Source organism: Frankliniella occidentalis, unplaced genomic scaffold (assembly GCF_000697945.3).
Source record: "Frankliniella occidentalis isolate FOCC.00 unplaced genomic scaffold, Focc_3.1 Scaffold143, whole genome shotgun sequence".
In the NCBI taxonomy this organism is placed as follows: Eukaryota; Metazoa; Arthropoda; class Insecta; order Thysanoptera; family Thripidae; genus Frankliniella; species Frankliniella occidentalis.
The window spans coordinates 602,370-607,327 of NW_026267270.1; positions in this window are offsets into that span (position 1 = coordinate 602,370).

Genomic DNA, 4,958 nt, shown 5'->3' on the forward strand with positions numbered 1-4,958 from the left:
GGAACAGAAGAGGGTGGCAGCTGGTCGAGAAAAATCGCATGAGGAAAGGTTCGGCGCGGTTGGAAAAGGATTCTGGACCAAACACCCCAAGGGGGGGTCCCTGACCGTCAGATCCTATGTGGCGCGCTTTGAAGGTAGTCAGTATGCAACGCGTGCGCGGGGCCGCCCCCGCCGGCTCCCGCCCCCGCCTCCCGCTGAGCGTGCCTCTGCGTTGTGCTTGGCCGGGGATGGAAGCGGGAGCTCCCCGACTGGGACTGCAGCAGACCAAAGGACGCACCCGATCAACAACATGCTTCCTATTCATGAAATAATTCCGCGACGGCCCCCCCCCTGCCGGCTGTTGGACCACCACTAAACACGCGGTCCGGGTCCGGGGCCGGCAGTGAACTAGCCCCGCCGATAAAGGTTTGGGTAGTGAATCCTGCCTGCGTCCAGCACGCTGCAGCCCTCAGCCTCTAGCACCTTCAACCAGCCCAAGTCGGATCCCTCCATCTCATATCATCTTATTAGGCGGTTGGGGGGAGGGTCGGAGGGTGGTGTCTCAGACGTGTGGGCGGGCGGGGCGAGGGCCATGGCGGGGTCACTAAACTTAGTTCGCGCTACCCGTACTTTATGGGTCCTCTTGGCCTCCCAATGGTACCAGAGCCGCAAAGGCCCTATCCGCTGCCAACTATATGCCACAGGCGTCGAACCTGATTCTCAACTCGCGCGCATCTAAGAAATGTCAAACTGCTTTCGCACGTGTACAGCCACAGCCATAAGTCGGTGGTTCGGCCGCTATTGGTCGCGGTGTGTCCTCTCTCGTCACCTTCACAAGAAGCCTGATTAATTCTTGGCACGTCACACCTTCAGATGAAAAAGAATGAACACGAACCAGGTGACAAAAGTATCGCCTCTGGTCTTCTTTGTTATGTCTCCCTCTACAAACTCCCGTTGCCGGTCTGTCGGGCGAGCTGTTAAAATACGAAGACAATAGTTTGCCACGCTTGCGTAACACAACAGCACTAAACGGATTCTTTCCTAAAACAGCATCTATACATTTTCTGAATCTTCCTTAATGACCGTTTACGGACTGATTTTTATTAGCAATGTGTGTAGTGAGCTCCTCTCGGACGCTCAACGCCCCCTCCCCCCCTTCCCTGCCGCCACTTACTCTCCCAAAGCTGTACCCGGCAGCGAGGGCCGCTCACTTTCACATGCTGTTTGCCCGGGCCCTGCTGCAGTGCGCCCCGGGCCCCGCGCCGCCCCCGCGCGCCCCGACCCAGGGTGGAGCAGCGCGAGGCATTTCACTTTGTCTCTTTTCCTCCCCCCCCCCTCCTCCCCTTAGCCCCTCTTTGTCTTCGCCAACCCCACGGGGCCCCTTACCTCACGTGTGTCCGGGGCCGGTCCGGGTACTCCACCCTAACAACGCCCTGCTTCGCCTCCGACTACCTCCTCCTGATCCCGTTGCGCCGGGTGTGACGGCCTCGCACCCACACACACTGCTCTGGCCTGGCCGCCTCGGGTGAAAGGCTTGTGTTCCGTGTAAAACGAGGACCTGGAGCACAGAGCAGTGAGGTTCCGTGGGAGTGAAATGGGCCGTATTTAGCGCGACGTTGCGTCATCCGGAACAGGCCATACCGTGTAATACCTAATACACTTTGCCTTCTGGTAGAGAGACTGTCTTAAAAAAAAAGCTACGTCGAGGGACGTATCGTGAAAGCAGATGATACAAATTTAAGGATATGTCTGTGTCCTAAATTTCTCTCATATTTTGCTGTTATTTGTTTATGGCTGTTTGTTACTTTTAGCAATTGCTTTCTTGCAATTCAACGGACTAGCGGCATGGCAGAGAGGAAGAGATAGGGGATAGGGGGCAGCAGGCCGGCCGGCCGGCATCCGTGGGTCAGTATTGTTGGGTATTGTTGGTGGGAACGGACGGCGGGGCCGGCGACTACTCGCGCCCCTTATACATCTGGGTGACGTCATGCGCTTTGGTTCTCTGCCCTTATCGAGAGTACAAGCTGCTGACACCTTAAAGTTACTTATGTATTCTTTATGTTTAGTCAAAAGCTAAAAGTTATTTAAGGTATCATCTGCTAAAAAGACGTGCCAACACAAAAATCGCTAAGTTTACAGTGCACGGTACCTCCAAGTAACGATAGTTTCATCCGCCCGCCGGCCACGGCGAAATTTATGTCGGTCATGGAGCAGGCATTCCCTCCTCTAGTATAGTCCTCCTGGAGGAAGGATAGCATGGTAACGCGTGGTGGAGATATGGGCAACTCTGTTGTTTCGACAGTACGAATATAGTCTTACTTATCACAAGCTCCATGACAATCGCATATAATCACAACAGAAAAAATCGAAAACATGCACTCCGACACCTCGCGACACTTTTGCCCCCGCGGCTCTGCTCTGCAACTGACCGCTCGCTCGGCAAAGCTGCAGTTGCTATCCCTCTCCCTCTCACTCATTTGGTGAAAGCCAATCAGCGGCGGCCAGCGCGGCGCTCTTCTCTCACTCACTCCGGCAGCCCGGCGCCCAGGCCCAGCCCAGGGCGGCTGCATCTGAAGACGACACCAGCCAGCGCGCAAACACCCCCGGCCGCCGCACTCCGCATTTACATGCAGATCCCCGGCTCCTCTGAATCTCAGAAATTGAGGGTGGAGAGGGGGGGGGGGGCACTTTGCCCTCCGGGAATTATTAATTCTAAAAATTAAGAGCAATAATTAAAATGCACTAAAATTGGTACTTGGCACTGCTCAATGTCACTGTTATGAGTACCCTACAACCAGAAAGAAAGCGTTAGCATTGTTTTTACCAGTACTGTGGTGGTGGTGTTGTTGAAGAGCGTCGTGTGGGTGTGGCTGGGCAAGACGGGGCGAGGCGGGGCATGCGGACTCCCTGCGGGAGTCGTCGTCATTTGGGGAAACAAGCGGCGCCATAACGAATGCCGGAACCCTGTTGAGCTAAGGGTGTCCCCACCTCGGCCCCCGCCACGCCCGTGCGGCAGTGTCCCCGCGGGGGCCCGCCGCCAGCCCTAGGCGTCCTCCGGGTCGCGCCGGGCCGCGTCGGGCCACGCCACTCCACGACGCACACCCTACAACGAGCACTCTACCCGAGTTCGTACTCGGAGCTCACCAGAAAAGAAATAAGAACAAAATTAATATTGAGCAGCAAGAGAGCCAGACTTCATTTCGGTGGTGGCGCGACACATGCGGTCGGATGCACGCCGCGTACGGCGGCGACGACTTTGCATTCCTTGTACGGGGCGGCAGAATGCCACGCTGATTGGTGGGGACGTGCGCGCCAGGACGGCGACGTGCCGGACGCCCTCCTCCGGAAGCCGCCCTGCCGTGGCGTTGGCGCAGTACCGCCGACCGTGCGCGCGCGCGGTTCGCGGGTTTTATTTCAAAAACGTATTCGTATTTTGCCGGCAGTATGGTGCTCGTCGGCGCGCCCCCGCCCCTGCGGCGCCTCGAGCTGTGCCGCCGGGGCCCCGCGATCATGTTGTGGTGCCCGGGGAGTGCGCGCGGCCCGGCCTCCTGCACTAATGGCGGCGACGTGCCTGGTCAGCAGCAGTTTGTGCTGTCCGGGGCCGGGGGCCGGGCGGGGCCGGGCGGGGCCGCGGGGAGCTCATTGTCGGCTTTGCAGTGGCATCGCATCGCATCGCTTGCACTGTGTTTGCGGTTCGTCCACACATGTGCCGCTAATGGCGTCCCGCGGTTCCTCGCTGTGGTCCGCTCTGCCCCTCCCCCCCCCCTTTCCCTCATCCCCGGGGCGGGCCTCGTGGTCACCTAATGGGTCGGCGCCCGCTGCAGCGGCGGCGTCCTGCAGCGTGGTCCCTGCAGACCCTGCTCTTCGAGCGGCGCGGCGGCGCATAGGAGGGACGGGTTAAGCGAAAGGGAGTGCCCCCATCCGCCCGGGCGGTGGTGGTTGGTGGTGGGGCTGGGGCTGGATGTCCCGCGCTGTGTCAACAGCGACACGACCGGGAGCGCAGCGATGTCGCCCGCCGGATTGAAGGGATCGAGTCGACTCATGCAGCACTCCGCTCTCCACCCTCCCGCTGCTGCAGGCGTGGGCGACAGCGATGCGCGCCCTGGTGCAGCAGAAGGGCCTTGCAAACGGAGTTCACTTCTACTTCGTGGCCAAACCGAACAATCTGTTTTCCCGCAAGTCTGCGCTGCGAAAAATTCACAGTCTAATAATAGTAAACCTATTTTCGCCCTTCGGTACCACCCTATATTTTTTAATTTTAATGTTTCACTGGCTCGTTTTGCACCAATTGCGAAAAAGAGCCTCTCTGCTGAATACAACCCCCGACAAAAATAGATCCATTCAACCTGCCAAGCCAAGCCCCTGCTCGTCCGCGGGGCCCCGCTCCGCCCTGCTGGTGAGCTCCGCACGCGCTCCGCTCTAATTTGCTACAATCCTCCTCATCGCAGTCGTGACGCTAACGCAACACACACACACACACACACACACACACACTCGCGAGGCGTGACGTGCGTGCCCTGATGTGGCGGTGCGGCTGGCTGGTGCTGGGCGGCCGTGTCAGATCTCATCAGGACGTGTCCAGCGGTCTGCCAGGGGGTCCCGCCACGCCTCGCCACGCCCAGCCCCGCTCTCTGCTCTTCGGCCCCTACTGGAATTCCGCCGGGCTGTCACTGGTACAGCAGGGTGGTGTGGGCGTGGGGTTGGGCGGGGCGGAGCGGGACGTGGCACGCTAGGGACATCGTCGTCTGCCCGCCCACCCCTCGCCGCCGACCACCGCAGTGACCGCCACCGCCACCACCACCAGCCACCGCCCGCCGAAATAACCCCGCGGTGCAATGCTGAAATAATAAAAAAATTAAACATTTTGTCGTTTTGGTTGCCAATAAACTAGCTCGCGACTAAACGCCGGCAGACAGCTTTGATTACGCGCAACATGAACTGCTTTGTGTGCGCGGCGGGGTGTGGCAGGGCGGGGCGGG